We start from the raw sequence: 22,011 nt of genomic DNA on the forward strand, positions 1-22,011 counted from the left end.
ATAATTAAATTTAAAAGAAATAGAAGCTGAAACATTGGCGTATTGTCGTATGCGATAAAAGCAAGAAATATCACTTACCACTTTTACTACCGTCAAAATGACCAAGCACTTCAATGTCCACAAACAAGGAGAGAAATAGCCTTCTCCCCTAAAAGCGACTCTTTATCTTATTTATGACATATTTTACACGCCATTAAAGACACATCGTGAGACTTAAGTAGGGGATTCCAAAATCATGCCCACCCCCCTACTAGAGTAATTTTTCTTTTATTCCGGCAGACGGAGGATGCAAAAAAGGCCAACCGCTGAGATTTTCGAACTATCTACTTTTTCTTTCACAGGGGCAATTGAATCAAGCTTCCCCCGTTCCACAGAAACCAAATAAAATAAATAAAAGTAAGAAGAGAGGAGGATGGAAAAAATGTTGAGAGAAAAGATCCCCTCTATTAAATTTACGCAATAGGATAACAATCCCAACTCCCTGGGTCGTTTAAATTTGAAGAAGCGATGCTTTTCCACGTTCATGCATCATTGAACGGCAGATGAAGAATCCCCCCATCCAACCTTTCTTACATCGCATTTTAAACTTGTCAATATTTATTTCACTTTAAGTCGATTTCTTTCCACGACAAGGCCCAGCAATGTTTATTAAGCTCTTGCGCGTAAAACCCAAATTCTATTCGCGTTTACTGCGAATTCTTTACGAAGCCGATCTATCTGAGGGCAATCTATTGGATAGAGCTAGCTTAGCTCTACGCTGTTCATTTAAATGGCTGTTAATATCGAAACAACAAAGGTATAGGTAAAAATTGAAAATGAATAAATTTTCACGATTTAACATAAATTTATTTATTTTCGTTAAAATCTTATTTAATATGAATGATAATCTAAGAGATAGCAAGAATTGAAAAGTAACTCATTTTTATGTTTTAACAAGTTATTATAATTTGCCGGTTTCTTCCCAATGTTAAGTTAAGCAATGTTTATTGAGTATTCGTGAAGAAAAATGAAATTGCTGTGAATTCTATACGAAATCTTGTTTAGTTAGAAATTTATAACGATTTCGGTATACAAAAGTTAGAAATTGAAATTAAGTGAATTTCAAATTAATGATATATTTTCGTGAATAATGAAATAGGATAATTATTTCTTGTTTTTTTTAAGTATAAAGTATAAAATTGGAATTGCATTTTGTAAAATAAACCATTACCCTTATTGTTTGAATAGTTATAAACTATTTTATACGACGCAGTGCAAAAGGCATATGGCCGTTTCGCGATATATCATATTTCATTTATAGAAACTACAATAGAAAAAAATAATTACTATACCATCAATAAAATGTAAAAGTATTGCTTTTTATTTAATTTCCCTACAAATATGCATTTAGTAGTCTATTTTTGAAATGATAAAATCTATTTAAATTAACAGTCGCAAACCTTTCTTCAAAGAGCTTGTTAAGCACTAATGTCCAAATCGTATGAAACTGCCATTTGAATAATAAATGACACATTATTTTTATAAGGAGCTTTTAATTAACAGATATGTTTTTATTTTTAAAACCATAAACATATATTTAGTAAGTTACTAAGTCTTTACAACGGATAAATTATTTATTTGAAAGTTATAATTTTTTTTAAAAAAGTGATACAATTTATTAAATAAGGATTTATTCTTTACGCGGCATGACTATTATAAAAAATTCGAATATAAAAATAAAGACAGTTTATCTTATTGACGTTTAGAATTTCCGTAGAAACATTTCAACGATTGGTTACAAAAAAAGCCAAGCTAGCATTAGAAAGCAATTTAGATAAACACTGTATTACATTTTTTACATTAAAGAAAATTCATTATATCGATTCTAGTGTAATTTATCTTCTAGTGTAATTTATCAGCAAACAGAATGGAACAACATGATCATGAAATCGATATTAATTAGTTAATAACTCTTTACAAAATGACAAGACTTAATTTTTTTTTTTTTTTTTTTTGCATGGTAAAAAATAAATAACCGATTATTTCATCAGTATAGTAAAGTTTACAAGCATTCTTTAATGATGCTAATTTAGCTAGAAAACAAATTTTGCGAATATAATTTATTAATTGCTCATAATATTAATTTTGAAATGTTAATGTAAAATGTTACGAATATACCATATTTTCCATCTTAAAATGGCCAATGAAATACGACGATTGCTTTCTAAGATCCGCTTGCAAATAATGTTTTGCCATATTTCATAGTTATTATTAATAATTTTTGAAGAGACTGGTAAAATATACAAGTAGAAAGTAAAAAATGGCAAAAATAATAAAATCACTCTGATGAATAGATTTCTTTTTATTTTTGCAAATAAATTTCAGCGACTTGAAATTCGCCTTTGTACAAAAACAAATAATAAAATTCAAGATAATTGGAAATTACCACAAATAATATTGTTCTACAGGGATATTTCAGAAAATTTATTAAATTTCTTGTAGGAAAAATAGACTTTTATATGGTTATATTTTACTTATAATTATTATGCAATCACTAAATTGTTTAACAAAATGCTTTATTGTATTCGTCCAATGGTTTTTCTTGCTTTATAATAAGTATTAAGACAACAGAACGATATAAAGTCAATAATCAACAAAAGGTTTCCAAGTTACGCTTTCAATGAAAGAGGTGCTTGAAAGATAATATTTAGAAAGATTAAAGGAAAAGATGCAATATCACTATATATATAGCAGTTTTTTTATTTTATCAAAAATAAATTCACACGGATGAAAAATTCAGTCTGTAAATTTAACATCACCGTCAAAATTACTAATGACTCAAGCCTTTGACATAAGCGTTAGTTAACATGCCATTCAATTAAAGTTGAACAACAAGCAATGTTGTTTTAATATTATTTTGTCACTCTACTTGCATTCGATACGATTTTCAACTGTGTCATTAGAACTTAGGCGAATAATTTTGATTGCTCCGAATTTTAACTGGCTTTCGAAAAGTTTTGTTGATGCTTTTGGCCTAAGGATATAGATAACAGGAAGGAAAACGACTAAAGACGACTCGTGACGGAAAGATGCAAAAAATGATACATCCTATAATTAGCTTAGTTTAAAGACAACTTAGTTTAATAGGACGTTTTGAAAGAAAATTAACGAAAGCCTAAAGCACTGGAAAAGCGCGCAAACGAACTCCTAACTGCTATTCGTCTTCAATCCCAAAATTGTTTGGAATTCACTTTCGAAGAAGAATGAAAAATTCATTCGAATATTTCTCCGGTAATTGGAAATCTTCTAGTATAAATGAAATCGTGATTTAAATTATCGATACGCCATCGCAAAGCTGCTTTCTAATCGATTAACGATAAGAACATAGATTTTGAGAAGAGTATCTTTTTTTTTATCGCCCTCTTTTGGGAAAGAAAAGTGACAAATTTCGCAATCGCTCTCGAAATTCTTGTGAAGACGCTTTCAAACGCTCCAATGGATTTAAAGTTTGATTTCTTTAGTTTATTATTATTTTTTCTTCCTTATCCCTTACTTAACCTTCTTCCAGACTCATCATCTACCGTATCTCGGAGCAAATGTGACAAAAATTTCTGCTGTCTGCTGCGTTTTTCAACTCATTTTATTTTAGAGGGCACAAAAATAAGTGGTGAAAAAATCTTTAAAAAAAATCTTCCTTCACTCTCGGCTTTTCTTTCCCATGCTCGGTGATTAGGCAGAGGCAGATACTTACTTAAATCCCAACTCGTAAAACACGTAGCTCTAGGCACACTTAGGTAAGAGTTCTAGATTTAAAACATAGATTTGCAAAAATTAAAAGTAATTAAAGAACGGGAGGACTCAGTGGGGAAAAAATCCTGGGGGAGAGTTGGGGAAAAAAAAGCGTTCTTAAATCCAGGAAATAAATAAAGTTAATTCAACTTGATGTTGGCGAACGGGCAAAATACGAGTGGCTCGGAGAATGTCAGTGTAATTACAGTTTAGGCCTAGGTAAACCGGGTGATAATTTATCTTGTAGATTACTGTAATTGAGAAGGCTTCGAACAAGCCGTGATGCACCGCACAGAAAGAGCGCGGCGAAATCAATAGATCATAATTCATTTAAAGCGCACGCCGACCACTAATTATAAACATATAAATCATTAGGAAAAGTGGAAGCTCTGATCTTCCGCACTTAATCCACATCAATCCGACACTTTCGCTTGCTCCAGATAAACCACTTGCCCATTTTTCCGACGAGGAAGCTTATTTACGTAGACGTGGATATTAACTCGACTCAACAATGAACACTACTTCGCTGAAGTACACAATTGTTAACTTATTTAAATACTGCGCGATTATTGTTTGGGAAGTGTTTAATAATCACTTAATGCATATTCAGTTTTACTGTTCAGTAATTATGAATACAATGTTTTCAGCTTTCCTGATATATAATGTAAAAATAGGAATAGAATTTGATAAAAAGCAGCAACATTTCTTTGAACCTATTGCTGTGAACATAGTCTACACAATTAGCAAACTATTACTTTTAATTTGCTTCTGAATATATGTTTCAAGTCTTTCTGGAAGACTTTACGAAAATATAATGCGTACTTGAAAAAAAAATGCGATAAAGTTTCTGGAATATTTATTATTGAGTATAGGATCAACAGCAAATTAGAATATTGTCTTACTTGCAGCCAGGTAAACTGGATAACAAAATTTAATTTTTTTTAAAAATAAAACCATCTGATACGATACTAAAAAACTAAATAGCACTTTATAGAATTGGTTCGAAATAATAGCAATTTTAAATATATATTCCTATGATTATTTTGAAGCGAAATTTATTCATTAATGATAAACCATTTGTTGAAATGCAATTGTTAATAATAAGAATAAATAAAAAATAGCTAGTTTTAATGATGGATCTTTCAAACGTGATTGATTTTACAGTTGAACGTGATCACTTGATTTTACAGTTGATCTCATTGGTTGAAAAATACATAAGTGCAAACCTAGAAAAGATAATGACGTGTCAGCTACTCAAAAGAAAATATATGCAAAAATGGAAAAATCGTATATTTTATTATAATCTTCTTAACATTTTTCAGCTATGTTCTGAAAATCAGAACACGTAGAGAAATTATTTCCCAAGATTGTTTTTAAGATTATTGTAGAGAGATCACGGAATTCTTTCTACTAGCTTTGTAACACGCTGCAAGCGACCCTAATCAGCTCAAATCTACTTCTTATTTACATGATTTTTGCAGCTGAAGAAAACTCGCCATCACAATGAATATATATATATATATATATATATATATATATATATATTGACAAGACTAGAGTATATTTGAGGAAAGTTTTAAACTTACTAAAATATTTATGATTACGCGAGTTTCTATTTTTCATAAATTTATTAGTTTCATATTAAATATCATCCGGAAACATATTAATAAAAGTAATGATTGTCAAACATATTTATGTGTGTAGTATCATTAATACAATGCAGATTCCAAAGAGTAAAACTGAATCTTTATCTTTAACGAGAAAAAATTTATTACTGTCGATAATATGCCGAAGAGAACTGTATTTTTTTCTTTCTTTTTTTTTATGTGGAAGTTTTTACTTAAATTATCGGTACATGAATTAAAACATACATATTATGCATCGTCAAGGGAATACTAATTATCTTGCAAGTTTAATGAAAACATTCTGGAGTAAGATTTATAATGCTGCATATTTACTTCACTGAAAGTTGAATTAATTCTTATTAATTTCATTTAACTGTTAACAAAAAGCTCCTTTTCGTAAAATCAGACTTATCGAGTGGTGGGCGAAAAAAGAAGTTAAAAAAAAAACGGATGGCTCAGTCAAGTTGGATTGAGCATTTAATTGTCTCACAGAAATTTGAAGTTCTTCAAGAGAAATCCTTCAAAAACTAGCAAACAATTCATTCTAATTAGGCTGCAATCAAACCAAGAGGACTCTCGGAGGAAGATACAACAAAGATCTTCCCTTCAAGCCACCCATTCCTGAGCTTCTCCAAAGGAATAATTAAGTCTAAATCTGCAGAAGAAGTAGTCGGCCTTCTCAAGGAAAAAGAATTCTTTGTCTCGAAAACGGCGGAGGGATGAAGCTGACAAATTAAGGTTTTGCATCTCAGTGACAGAGGGGAACGCCTGCAGTGTTTTTACAAGCCCGTGTTATGACCAGAATCTAATTTCATTTGCCTGCTCGTACACATACACACACCCATGCAGCGAGAACGGGCGGACTCGTTTCGTTTGCCTTGCCTTTGGATGGCTGCTTGTGAAAACACTATCACAGACTCTCTCCGCTTCTTCGCTAATCAGGTTGTCTGCTTTTTTTTCACTCTCTCCTCTTTATCTCCTACTTCTGTTATTTTAAGTTTCTTGATAATTGTCACCGACAGAATTCCACCCTAGTGCTTGCTGCTCGGTACACTCGAAGCTGGCCTCTTCTTTCTCTAAGATCTTCTTGGAAGATTTTATTACTTTTCTTTCCGATGTCTGGTCAATAGATGCAATTCAAAAACCTTTCACGCCTGTTTTTCTTTCGTATCTGATACATGTATTAAAGGAATGGAAAGGAGCAAAAGGGAATGGCAACTTTATTTTAACGAGGGTTTCCGATACAGACTTTCTGTCATCAAGATCGTGGAAGTCAGACAGTAGCAGATCGAAGGATGTCGGTGAAAAAAGTTTCTTCCGTAAAAATAAAATATGTGAAGAGAAATGCAAATACAACCGATGTGCATTTTTTAATGCTTGCTATGTTGGAGACTGTATTTTGGGGCTAGAATTACGAAAACTGAAGTTGAAAATTAATTTTTAACCAAATATTGTCTTATATGAGCTGAAGTTATATTATGGTGGGGAACGGCAGATACATCATGTCGAGGTTTTATTCAAAATAAGACATAATTAAACTCACCAATTTGAGTACCTGTAGTACACAGAAGTGAAAATCACCATATTGAAAAAACAGAATTACGTCTATTGACAAATAAGAAAAGTCAAAATAGAAATTTTCTCGAGAAACTTTTAACCCAATAATTTTTCTAAAAGCTCGCTGGGGACCTTAAAGCAGTTTTTAAATAAAATTTTCCCAATCATTTTCCTCTTCTTATGAATAATCATTTTAAGAAAAAGCACATATCAAGCACCTCCTTACTCAATACCAGCACATGTCCCCCAAAATTAATACAATACAAAAAGAGGTTAATTCAGAAACGCACTTTGTTTCGCGGAAGGTCGAAACGTCAACCCCGTTTTTCACCGACCCTCCCTCCCCCCTTTCATGACATAACACACAGGGGAGCGATAAAGAAATCTGGAAGCATCCTCCCTTAATTTTTCCCTCGAGAGTCGCCGTTTTTGCGACCGCTAAAAAACGTCCAAGAAGCGACGATCTCTTCTTCGGCTTCAAAGTAGCGTCATTAGAAAGCATTTATGGCCGCACTGTCCTATTCAGAGTGACATCTCCCCTGAAGGAAGATGACGTCGACATCCCTCCTCAAAGCCAAGAGACAAAGGAGCATCTTCTCCTAGATGAAGAAAGCAGACAAGGCCACTCGAGGCATCCTCCTCGACAGCCAACACAATGTCTTCAGGGCATCTCCTTCAGTTGACACGAGCACAAAATATCGCCACTTGCCTCCCCAACAAATACGTTTGTTTCTTTTCGCCCCACTCTTTCTCGAATAAAACAGTCTTCTCGCTCCTCCAAGTACTCAGTCATTTTTTTCACTCTTTCTCAGGTCCTCTTGTGTTGACAAGACCGTCAGGTTGAAAGATCGTTTATTACTTTGTATTAAAACAGAAAACAGGCTGCTGTGCTTGATAGGGAAGTGTGCAATAACGATCAGAACATATAGATGGGGAGAGGGGGTGGAAAATTATTAAACTCGGGAACTGGATTAAAAAAATGAAGTATATAGCTTTTTATAGAAGGAGATGGAGTGATGTTTTTTTAAAAAAATTTGAAAGCGGTATTCATTGAGTTCGATTATAATTTAGAAAGACTTGACTTTTCTTGAATTCTTTTAATACAAAAAACGGATATTTTGTAAAAACTTGTTTCGAGTAAAACGAAGTCTAAATACTTTTATTTTATTTCCGTACTTTATGTGAAGCATAAATATTTTTTATCGCGTGTAATGCAGAATTAAATCAGGTATATTAAAAGAGCATTTGCTTTGGTTTTAAAATCAGTGCGAAAACAATGAATTTTGTTTCGTAATTTTTACTGTCATTAAATAAAATATTTACCTATTTTATACATAATCACAGCTTACACAGCTTGTGGTGAGTTCTAGTATAAACTTAATTATGAGGTTTTCAAGAAAGACAACAGAACTGACAGCATGTTCGTTCTTTCTAATCATTAATTAAAATGATAACACAATGTTTTTGCTTTTACCGAAGTACTATGCATAAAATAAATATGTCTAGACTGAATTAATCTATCAAAATACAGCTTTAGGATCTAGGAGGAAGGTATAGTTGTTAGATAAAAACTTACTATAGATTAAAGAGATAGAGAAAAAAATCCTTATTTGTCGAAATGAGATTTTCAAACAATATAAAATACTTTCCACTTTTGATGAATAGGTTACGAGTTGGCCAAACAGAATATAGAACTATATTTCAAATATTAAAAAAAAATGCTTGGTCAGATTAAAAACTACGCAATAATCAATAAAATGAAAAGGAATGGAGCAGATTAAGAATTCCGTAGGGTAAAAAAGAAACCTAAATTGCAAACACAAGAGAGTCGTTATTGAGCTCTTTCATAAAAACAGTCTTAACTTTTAAGAACTTTCTAATGTAAAACGAGGAAAAGAGAAACAGTAGGATGGGTGGAAGAGAATTTTCTTTATTTTTTCTTGTCGATTCTTTCACAAATCTCTTCTTTCTTAACATTTTTATGCTGCTAAACAAGTGTGCGAGACGATGCTTGAAAAAAAAAAGCACACACATACACAACACAAAACATAAAAAGATCCAGCAGCATTCAAAACTTATCCGAAGGAGGATTCTTTTCATATGAAATTAGGTTTTAAATAAACGAAAACCAGAGGGGTTTATTTTTTCTCCCAAACATCTCATTAGATTATCCGAGAGCTAAATTAAGCTTGTGGCACGAGAAAGCAGGCATTTTTCTTCATTTTCTACTTCTCTCTTGAGATCTTCCCCAGCAAAGAAAAGGACAGAACCACTAGGGATCCTTGCCTGACTCAGTGGATAATACACAGTAGTGATCTTCCTCCCAAGCCACACTTGGTGTGGATGTCGTTATTTTATTTATCATTAACTCGCATTTGAATGCACGCCATAGTTCTTAATTACGAAGAGGCAGCGAGATATTCGGGGCTCTAATCCTCCGCCGAATCCCTTCAAATATTCACTAATTAGACAAAATCTGAGGAATTAAGTCCAACGCCGGGCTTAGAAAATCGGACAAGAGGACAACACGACTCCTTGGAAAACAAAATGAAAAAGAAGCGATGGAATAATAAAAGAACAAGGAGAGTGGAGGGCCTCGGGAGAAGAAAATCGAAAAAAATAAAGAATTCTGCTCCAACAGATGGCCATGTAATCAGAAAAAGAAACTGCGTAAGCCTGGGACAAATCCTTCGGCTATATGCCGTTCGTATTTCCATTGTAATTAATATCACATTTAAACTAACAACGTCTTTTAATCCTTTGTTTTGGGATGCAAAGTATTTTTGTGAGCGAGATAGGGTAAGCCAATAAGACAATAAGCACGCTTCCTTAGACATACCACCAGTAGGCGAGTTACAACTTAAATCAATTTATTCCTCAATGCATGAAAACACTTTAGACACTTTTTTATAGGTCGTTAAAAAAGTGGGAGCACAGAGTCGAGATAGATATAAGAAAGGTAAATAAATCGTTAATCTTCACTAGATTCGGTATCAACTGGATGTTGATATATCGTTAAAGAAATGGGTACTTAATTTGGTTGTTCGTTATATAAGTACTGGAAAAGATTATGCAATATAACAGTAGCCATCAATTAGAGTTTCTATTGAAGGATAAAAAAAAAGGTTTAAAGGTTGTTTTAGGATATATATAAAAAAAACCCCTCAAATGTAATGTAGGCCAGATATAAAATTGCTCAAACAAATAAACGTTAGTTTAATACCAGTAATAGCTTTTGTTCTTCACCATTAATAGCTTTTGTCGCATATTATGCATCAGTTCTGAAGCATGATCATTGTTTATATAAAACGAATCTAAGCATCATTTTAAATCGGGTATATGTTTCAGATACAATAATTTGAAATTTCTTGTTATATTTAACAGTCTTTCTTTCAGTGATTACCTACATTAACTGAATTATAAAACAGATTTTTACAATAGATCCCCAGTAAGAAGATTATCTTTTTCAAAGGTTTCCATCATAAGAATTCGGAAAAATTTCCCTATAACTCTTAAACATGTTAATAGAAGCATATTTTATTGGATTTGATCCATGAGATCCTACGTTGTAGAGAACGTGAAAGTCTCGATCGAATTAGATGTACTAATCACCTCAAAAGAGATGGAAATGATGAGAGTTGAAATTTTCATTTCCCAATAACTCTTACTATTAAAGATAGAAAGATAATCAAATTAAGCGAATTATTGCCTCATCATAATGTAGAACTTCTGAATTAAAAGTCTTTTCACAAATACAATCTCTTAGATGTCAGGAGTTAAAAAAAATGATTTTTGACACTTATATCTGCGATTTCTTTTTTAACCTAAGACTGTGATATCTCTTTGAAAAGCTATTTTCTATTGCATTCTCTTCTCTCTCACATTCATCTTCATCGTTTAAATTATGATGAAATTAGAGGTAGAAATGGCAGAGAGGGAGGCATATTCTTTTCGTTATATCTCTGGACAAAAGGAATCTACCTTGTTATTATGGCTTACTTCGAGGATTTTTTTTTTAAACGCCACAGAAATAGCATGGATCAGGTAATAATAAATATCACCCATTCTGAATTTGTTTAGAAACATAAATAGTAGTAGATTTTAAGATTGAACAATACTTTCATTTTCAATTTTAACTAAATACACTTGATTTTGAATGAAGTTTCAAGATGGCAATGTTAAAACTGCTGCTTTAATTCCATCACAATTGAATTCATTTTTTAAGTGAAGTTTTTGAAGATATGAGTTCAGTTAAATAAGAAAATTTTCTGCTAATCTTCAAACAAATTATTTGCATGGTTTAAACCTTGGATGCATTAATAAGGGAAGACATGCTACAGAAATTTTTTAACGTTTGAATAAATAAAATGGCATTTTTAGAACACGGAATTTCATGAAATTGCATGTCATTTTCACATTAATATTATATATATATTACATAAATACCTTTGAAATAAAGTGAACTGAAAATATTAAAGCATGGCAAGAACACAAAAGTCTTTGTTCGAAGCAACGTTCGTGCTTCAGGCGATTCCGAAGAAGTGATTTTCATTGGAAACTCGGTTTTACGACTGATATAAAACACTAACGGCAAACGCAAGTGAGATTCCAAAGTTAATATATGTAAATAAAGGGTTGTAAAAAAAGAGCAACAGTTTTAGTTGATTTAATTGTATGGCATTGAAATCTGAGAAGTTCTGTTGCAGAGGATTTTTTCCCTCCTTCCACCAAGAAAAGGAATCGAGAAATAAGAAGGGGAAAAAAAAAGAGATAATTCAATTTATACTTTATTCAAAGAAAGAAAGGAAGCGTTATTTGGAGTTTCGCACATTTTTAAAAACACGCCAACCCTTACAGAAAACAAGAGTGCTTAAAAAACTCTGTTTGCTAAATAATTTCAATCGTTGCTGTATTTAAAGGGGAAAAAATGGAAAGGGTACACTGAAAAAAAAAGTCTCATTCTTGATGAAAAAAAATATATATGTTCATTGAGATGCACCAACTATTTGAATTCGACAAGTCTCAGGCAGTCATTTTTGGGGAAAACCTCTTTCTCGTATTAGTAATTCAAAGCAAGCTTGCTTTATTCATTTGTCATTTTTTTTCCCTACATGCTGCGGCAAAACCACAATCGGACGTATAACTTGAGAAAATATTAAAGTTTGAAAGTTTTCCTCCTTTTAACAAGCACTAAACGAAAACAATGGAGTCCTGAAAGAGAAGTAGATCTGCAGGAAAAAAAAATCAGACAGAAAGAGGAACATGCGATAGATGGGTAGATAAAAAATTAAAAAAAAATCCACACATGAACCAAAAAATGAAAAAAAAAAAAAAAAAAAAAGAAGGCAAACGGGCTGTGAATTTGTCGTCTAATTAAAGCTTGCCCTGCAGATGTAATAATGGAAGAACTCCTAGTCAAACTCCCTTATCCCCTCCCCCATTCTATCTTTTGCAAGCTTGAATTGCGAATGAGTGTACTTTCCAGAAAACTTGGGGGGGGGGGGGAGGTTCTCCGGTATTCTTTAATTTTTCCTGAACGGCATGCGTGTAAAAGCCATAATATAAAGCTTCCTACAGAGTAGGTAATTGGCCCGAAGAACGAAGTACGTCGAGTTTTAATAAATAAAACAAATATTCTAGAAATAAATTAAAAGCTTTTCATGATTTCTAGGAGGGATGTGAAGAAGAAAAGGAAATATATATAAATATGTACAAAAGAATGAGAATTGGGAGGGAAGACGTATTCGAGGACATGCAGCAACCGCGTCGACAATTAGTAGAAAAGGTTCATAGCTGTACTTGTGGGGACAATTTTGGACGCATACAAGCAGACATGTATAATCAAGACAGAGGGAGTTTATTGTTTGTTTGGAGTGGAAAGCCAAAAAATCTGTCTTTGGGTATAAGACTACGGGGAAAGTCTATAAGGACTTCAACAACTAAAATTAAGTTTTCATCATTAATTTTTTCATCAATTATCTGCCTTTCCACAATCGGTGAAAAATGAGAGTGAATATATATTGATATTAAAAAATAAACTTCTCAAAGTTCTGTTTTAAAATTCAATGTAGCATATACACACAAAATCAATAAGAGTTATGTTATCTCATAGTAAAATATCACATTCATTATAGTGAAGTTTTCCTACTTGCACCTCAAACAAAGATATCAAAATCGTCAAATAAGCACGAATAACAAAAACAGAAGTTTTAATGCTTGTTAAAGAAAAAATATTAAAAGCTTATATGGTCAGCGAATATTAAAAAATAAGAATGACACAAGAGCTATTGAATCTAACAGAAGTTTATCAAGGTCATTTCATTTTTTAGAAAGCTTTTTTATGAAGAATAAGTATTCATTTTATAGTTTAATGTATGTTGTTACATTAAGAAAAATTATTAAGGTAGATTAATAGTAACGCTTAATTAAAATTTAATTAAATTTAATGCCTACGAAATTTTAAGTTTATTAAAGATACTAGTTATGTATAAAATGGTTTTTTTATTGAATAGTTCCATGGTTAAAATAATTGAACTAATAAATTGCTCATTTACACAAAAACAAAATAATTTGTTCATGTCCAGAATCTTATAATTCTCAGTGGTATGAAATTTAACATTCATATCGTAACAATCAATTTTAAGCCAGTATGCAAAAAAGTAAGTAATTTAAATAAACATACAATGAGTAATTATAACATGGACATAAAAAAAGTAATTTAAATGTATGGAAGTTAGGAATTTTATATAATTTCTAAATTTTTAAATAAATATACAGCTATCCATTCTACAAAACTTTTTTTAATAAATTATATAAAAAATCATTAAAAAACTATAGCTATATTATAAATTAAATCTCATAGAGGGTTAAAAATACACGCTTCAACTAATAAACTATAATTTAGTCTCTAATATTTCTGAAGCACAATCACATTGTGTTGAGCCAAATAACTGCATATAGATAAATTGGAAAATATTTTTATGTCTAGGTTATACCAAGAGACAAAAGGAGAGAAAGGTTTTGAATATTCGTAATGATTCAAACGATTAATGACAGAAAACAGAACCATCCTGCCAAGGCATAAATCATGAGAAAAGTAGGCCGGTCCCAAAAACTCTCCGACAAAATATATATTTTTTGGAGAACTCTGAATTGTAACTGTCTCTATATATCCTTGCTGTCACGATTAGACATGGAAAAATAACACGCCTTTCTCTTCTTTAACTCTATCACCAAATCATTTAATTTGCTTTGAACTCTTCCTATTTGCCCTCGACTCCGTATTAATGAACAAATGCCTTGTCCTAACTTTTTCAATTGAAGTCTCTTTTTATGGCGAATTCCGCTTTCTTGCTCGGATGTTTTCTTCCTTTACTTTTTTTTCCCTCCCATCCTCCTACTCGCTCGCTTTTTAAAGGCCTGAACGAAAGGAATACAGGTAGGAGGTAACTTTTAACAGTGATTTAATTTTTCACCATCGTCATACCCTGGGATTCTGGCGTGGATAAAAAGGGGGAGTTTGATAGACGACGAAAAAATTTTCCGACGAAGAGAATTTTTTTTCTTCTTCTTCTTCTTTTACTTTTTTTAGTTTCTTTTTCCACTTCTGCTTGCTGGAAAACAAATATGCAAATAAGGATGATTTGACCTTAATAACAATTTGTTATATGGTATCTCGGCAGAGATAAAAAAAATATCAAAGTAGGAACAATGTTACGCTAATGCCCCGAAAGGGGAAAAAAATTACTAAATGAAAGATATCACAAAGATATACGCTCAGAGGAGGGGAAAAGACAGGGTCCTGTGTTAAGAAGACGAAGGAAAAAAGGGTTGTGATATATTTCTACAAAGAATCCGATGTCTTCCTGTTCCAGAGAACGTGTTCAACGCTTGGATTTAAGAAATAAGAAAAAGAACAGATGCAGTTATATTTTTTGCAGACATACTCGACTATCAACTTGATTTTAAAGAAAACGTTATTTCTTTTTTTAAGCAATACATGCGTTTGTTTGATAGCATTTTAGCGACTGTTTATCAAACAAGTTTCGATAAATACACTTTTCAAAATTGGTATAATGGCAATACTGATAAAATTATTGGCAATATTGATAAAATTAAAATCCTGTAGTTATTTTAATAGGAATTTTAACGATTGCTTGAGATTTAAGAAATATATGGCAATAATAGTAGCGAAGTACATACTTATTGCACTGGTAAAACTAGATTTTATAAGCAATAAACTGGGGAGAACATTTTTAAAAAATATAATGAGTGTCAGTCAAACTTAAATTTTTATCTTATTGAAAAATGACTGCCGAATTCTGATCAATCAGTCAGAAGTTTTCATAGCAATGAAAAAAAGATTACTATAACAAGGATGGAATGGTTAATTGTCAACTTATTTAATGCATATTACCATTGTTCAATTATGATATTAACATAACTAATACGTTACCGTAAAAAAATGAAAAAGCATTTAAAAAGTAATCATATCTCTTTACAATTTACAAATAAATGTCAAGAGAATAAATATCACTCTGCCATCCAATGACCAATTTGAGTGATGTCAGAAGGACAAGAAACACCCAAAGAATCAAAGAAATCCATAAACTACTCTTCAAACTCTTTAGTTCAGGATACATACATTTTTCTGAAAAACTCAACATTTTAGATTATAAAACTGGCCAAGTAGATGCGAAATCTAGCCTAGAGGAACTAACCAGTAATCATTTAATCATATTTCATGGGAAACCATTTTTAAAAAAAAAGAACCTTCCAGTATTTCCTCAGGATGACAATTTCAGAATTTTAATCGTATGCGGCACTGAGCAAAGATGGAGATCTTTCAGGCAGTAGCCCAACTGAAGGCAAGGTCCAGTAATCCTCGCCACAGCTGACCGGTACTGAGGGAAGGAAGAAGATGCAATAGTGGCGTCAAACTCAGCGTGCTTCGCTATTCAGTAGTTGTCGCAGCAGAAATTTCTCAGAATGCATGATAAACCAATATTCAATGCCCTTTCGAAATTCTAGAATGGGATAGACAGAAACGATGTAATGTGTTTATGGAATATTGCACTATCTATTCCCGCGATTTGAATAATTTATAGAACAAAACTGCAGGAAGATGCAGAGATGAATTGCTTCGCTCTAGCGCGGTAGCTATAAAACTTTTCTTAACCTTTTATATTGGACGAATACTGACTTCGTTCCTTATTAAACCATTTTTAACCAGATGTGGTAACTGAAGAGAACCAGAGATCCATTTTTAACATAATGTGGTAACTGAATGAGAAACATATTGTTAACACGTTAGATTCTTTTACAGTAAATTAATCTCGAACCGTTTTAAAAGGAAGTTAACACACGGTAAGCCATTATCATGGTATTTGTAAAGAACGTATTTTTATAACAACCAGAATAATAAATCGATTTCGCCTTTTAAAGGAACGGGTTTGTTCTGCGTTACACAACGATAGCATTCGTTTAATTTTATAATGCTTTATTAAATGAGTATTTAAGTATTCCTTAAAGAAGAAATATTTAAAGTGATTTCTTTAAAATTTAAAGAAATTAATTTAAAATAAGTCACAGAATGTTCATATATTTTGAATCAATGGATAGCAAAGAGAAAAACTATAGTTATTTGATACAAATTTAGGAGCATTATCTCTGACGTATTTACTGTTAGTAATTCTTAATTTTTTTTAATAATGATTTTAAAAAAATGTTGTCATTAAAATTATTTGCAACAAAATTAAAGATTTATAATTATTTACAACAATGTATCCAAACTGAAGCTTATTACTAGACGGCATTTACAAACAAACAATTTCAAATTTTATAATTTAAACACAATTTTAACATTATATTTGTTGCATATAATCTAAATATGCTTCCAATGCTGCAACCTTCCCTTTTAAAGACACTATCACAGATGGTTGTTTAACAAGATTTTTTGCATTATAATTAAAATTGGCGCATTATTTTTTTAATGTTATAACATTTAAAAAACACAAACTGGTAAGAACTGAAAGTGTTTAATAGTACTAATAAGAAATAGCCTATGAATTCCATCTATGTAAGTATACAAAAGCAGAGTACTTTTTAAAGTGGATGACAGGTATTAAAAAGAATCAGACCAATAGCTTTGAACTCCTAAATTAAAGTAGAGGCATATTTGTGTTGAGAGATCGATGAAATGGGACCGGAATTGATGAATGTTCTCAGCAAAAACTATAGATAAGGTCAAATTTGCACATAAAATCGACTACTTAATTCAAAAATATATCAAAGTAGCTCATTCCCAAATAGTCTTTTATGTCAAGAAAAAGAATTATCGAACTAGATGATATCAAAAATCATTCTCACTTCTACAGAAGTCAATAATGAATTTACTTTTCGCCCTCCTAATAACCCCAAAGTGCGTCCATAACACTAAGTCTTCGATAGCAAAATCTCATTTTTTCTTCTATCTTTGAAGAAAAGCTAATGTTTAATCAATGACCGAGACCCAAATCGATATTACAAAGCTGTATTTTAACGATATCCATTCTCACCCACTGAGCTAATATCGTTATATAATTATTGGAATAGGAACACTGGTGTAATGATAAAATGATAATTAACATCCTAAATTTTTCTCTTTTTTTACTCATTCCTTCAGTTCGGTCAGGTGGGGGATGAAATGTTTTTAACAGTGAGAAAGACTCGGGATTTTAAAGCATACGAGATGATATTTCTTTATACATGTACTATATGGATAAAAAAAAAATTACAGATTTGTTCTGTTTCAATTTTTACATTACATGGCAAGGTGTTATGCGTAAGTATTTTGAATAGTTATAAAATGAATTAAATCTAACATTTCGTTTTTTAATACTATTTACATTAAAGGTTTTCAATCATATGTATTAAAGATTTTCAGCTCAAACAAAAAACATCAATAAAATTTCACTCAGATCTTTCTTTGATCAGATGTTTCCACAAGTAATAATACAAAGATTCTAAACTGCTTTCCGTGTGTCTCATTCTGTCATATAGTAGCTAGCAAACAGTTGGTTGAACATTTTAATTAACAAAAATGTTTGGCTTAGACCATCTCTCTGACAAGCTCAGAAAACTACAAATTTTAAATTCTTAGCACGGATTTATATTGTTGCAACAATTATCTTTTATGACAAACTAAATCAACAAAGATTTTAACCTTTAGAATACAGATGACGTCTCTATGGGGACATTAAGTTCACATGAATATTTTAGGTTTAAAACAGATATTATACATTTATTTTATTCAAACAGTTTATAGGCAGGCCTTTACTAAGAGAGAAATATTAAATTTGGGTGCTAGTGAAAATAATTGCTTTGTTTTTGAAGAAATTTAATTGGTGAATACGAACATCAAAGTATTATAAACATCTAATTAATTTTGGATTGCAAAGGAGCGTCAAAGGATAAAAGTTTCTCCAATGTAACTAAGTTGAAAATGTTATAAATTCTAGTTTTTGTACACTTACAAAAATTGATTTTTATATTAAATAAGTATCAATTATATTTCCTTCCATTTTAATACAAAGTTATACTTTCACAATAATAATTTTGATGCTTTCTTATACAAAAACTAGTCATTTAAGAATCAACTAAAAAAGAAAATAAATGCATGAAAATAACAGTATATTAATTTCAATTATTATTTTACTTTTAAAATATTTCATGCAGAGAAGAACATTTGAAACACTATTTTAGAAATAACAATACATTCATTTTTATAATTACATAAAGTATTACCATACCAAAAATTTTAAAACCATACTGACATAAATTCCATTGAAACTTATTTATCCGTAATAGCAAAAGCACTAAAGTGCGAAATACGTGTTAGCATTTCATTGAATAATGTGAAAAATTCATTAGTTAGACGATAAATGAAAACGATAGAAAAGATCTCAACGCAATCAATGTTTTTCGCTATACTTCACGACGTTGTTTCTAATCGGAATCTCATTTGAAGAATTAATTCGGAAAGTAAATCCGAAGCCTCTCAGGTTTTTGATTACGAATAGAATGTGAAGAAAAAAAAATAAAGCGAAGTAGAAGAAGTGGAAAAAAAAGTCCTCTAGAAATAATAAAGTGTCAGAGCAATCAGACATAACTGAATTTCACGCCCCGCCAAAACGCATTGAATTCTCAAATTATCCACATTAGCAAAATTAAAAGATGTCTGGTTAGATTTTATCTGGGAAAGTAAAATTAAGGCGGCGAGTATATTATTTTTTCCAGATCGACCGCTTATTTCTGGAGTTTTTTCTTCCTCATAAAGCCGGGCATAAAGAGAATTAATTAGCTGTTAATTATGTATGCTAGTCGGCATCAATTTTCTTACCCTATACCAGGCTTAGGAAAATAGTCAGCAGTGAATCTACCTTTTTGCCCGTGGACGAATAGGATGAGTTGAAAAGTGGAGAAGGAGAGGTTAGAAATAAGAAAAACGAAAAGAAAGGGGAGAGAGAGGGTGATTATAAAAAATCTAAAAACCATGTTTCGCATAGGACGGCATAAAAAATTCACCATTCGAGCGATTCTTTTTATTTGCGCTCATACCCTAAAGCATATATAAATACATTCAGCTTGTTTGCGTAATATTTTAATCAAGGAAAACAAATATTTAGTCGCTTTGCCTGATTGCTTAGCTAGCGACAAAAATTAGCTAAATTAGTATTTATTTCATTAAAGAAGCGACGACAATTTTCTGTACGACCAAAGAAGGGAGATACAAAAGCAAACGTCAAACGCCTCAAGCCATAAGAACCCAGCACAAAACGTATTAACTTTAAATATGCCTAACAACCGCTGCAATTCTTCGCAAGAACAATAGTTTTTTCATTCACTAACAGGTTTTTGTTCTGATAGTAATGACTCAAAAGATTAAAAGAGAGGGAGAAAGAAAAAAAAAAAAAAAAAACAATCTAATTTGCTTCATCACTTTATCGCAATTTTGTTATCTTTTTACGGAAACAATATAGATATTTTTTTTAATACTACGCATAACTTCGTGATTAGCAACCCAGTTATACTTGAAAAACATTAATAAAGTGCTCCAATAGTCATTCAAAAAATGTTCGATGAAAGCAAAACAACTCAAAATTATCCAAAAACAAGTTAAAAAAAGTTTTTTATTTTTTTTTTATTGAAAAGGTAAAATTAAACAAGGTCATTAGCGATGTCTGACACGGTATTCGGAAATTGCAATTAAAAAAAAAACTTGTTTAGGTAGACAGTGAAATGATAGCAATAAAAAAACCCAATTATCCATACATAAATCATAAATGGGACTCTTAGTACGAAATAAAATCATTACCCCAACTAATATAATTGATGTTGAAAGAGCAAAAATGCAACACAATAATGTTAAAATAGTAGTTTTGAGGGATGCAACAAACAATACCATAAAATTTTATTAGAAATGGCATTAAACATTTAAATATTTGTCACATATTACCACTGCTGTAAGCTTATCAGAACATAAATTATTCTTTAATATTTTTAAAATATTATGTTTAAGTCCTTTTAAGAAATTTGATAAAAAATTTGCGTGGAATAAATAAACATCTCAAAAGTTTAACAGACCCTTAAATGAATAAATGTGAGAAAATTCCAAAAATGGAAAGTGTCAAATAATTGGATGGTGGAAAAAGTAAAATAGTTAAATTATTAAATAACTTGAAAAACAAACGATTAGAAGATTAATAAAAGCCCCATTTAATTAGAATAGTTTAGAGGAAAGTTGAAAACCAAAATAAAATTACTTTTCTACTTATAATTTTAATGATAAGTAAATACTAATTTATTTTATGTGTCCTATTTTTATATCTTTCAGATTAATAAAAAAAAAGAAAAAAAGAAAGCGCCATCCTAAAAAAATGAATACGAATAAAAAAAACGTATCATTTTGATTTTTTACAAGTAATAAAAATCGGCGACACAATGCCCAGCACTCCAGTTGGCTGCACACTCAAAATACAGTTAAACATTAGCACAGATGCCTGACGTCATAAAAAAAATGCCAGGTGCTCATACAAAAAACACAACTTAAATCAGTTATCATGTATCTATCGAAAGACTCCATTTTGCCGGAATCATGATTCACTCTCAATGTTCTGCGACTCTTTTTCTTTAAGGATGGAAATACAGGTGTAACTTTTTATCAGATACAGCTGAATTGGCTTGAACTACAAACGGTTACCTTGAGAATTATTAATATTTAAAAAGATACAGAATACCTGCTCAAAATCTACAAGTCAGTTCGGTGTCACGAACTCAAACATTTCTTATTTAAAAATAGCTCATAATACTCTCTAGAAGAAAACGAAGTGCTTCATGGTTTAGAAAAAGTAGAACAAGGAAATGATTACCTAATTGGAAAATGCCACTTCCAATACACATTAGAATGCACCATAAATATAAAAAAAATAAAATTTATGAGCTCCTTATCTATATGCACAAGTGAAAAATCAATTTACTTGCCCATCTCAAATTTCTTATAAGTGACAGAAATTGAGATTTCACACCCTGTATTTGTTTAAGTAAATTCAAGCAAATCATTCACTTTGCATACTAAATTCATAAAATTTCGCTAAAATTTTGCTATTTTTAGATATTGTGAAATGCTTTATGATGGAATAGGTATATTTTTATAAACTGCATTTTTAATATTAATTAAAATATTTAATAACACAAAGATTTATTAAAGAAGAGCAAGAAATTGTAACCGGGTGTTTATTCTCAAAATTTCTCGCAAAAAAATGGGGAATAAGCCTTCAAGAAATGACTGACCTTGTTTTTATAATTCACGAGATGAATCTATAATTTTTTTTAAACATACTGTTTGATAAATGAATTCATAAAACAAATCTAAATAAAAGTTTCGTTTTTAAAATATTGATAAAATTGCATTTAATTGTTCAGCGCATCTTTGAAAAAGAACGTATGTAATACTTCATTCCTAACAAATACAATATTATTCCAGTGAATAATAAGCACTCCTAAAGTTAACAATTAATAGCTA

At 31.0% G+C, this 22,011-nt stretch overlaps 1 protein-coding gene across 6 annotated transcripts in view; it reads right to left on the reverse strand.

Moving 5' to 3' along the window:
- LOC129960044 (zinc finger protein rotund-like) overlaps positions 1-22,011 on the reverse strand; it is a 590,565-nt gene that overhangs the window by 145,382 nt on the left and 423,172 nt on the right. The window lies entirely within an intron of this gene.

Source organism: Argiope bruennichi, chromosome X2 (genome assembly GCF_947563725.1).
Source record: "Argiope bruennichi chromosome X2, qqArgBrue1.1, whole genome shotgun sequence".
Classification (NCBI taxonomy): domain Eukaryota; kingdom Metazoa; phylum Arthropoda; class Arachnida; order Araneae; family Araneidae; genus Argiope; species Argiope bruennichi.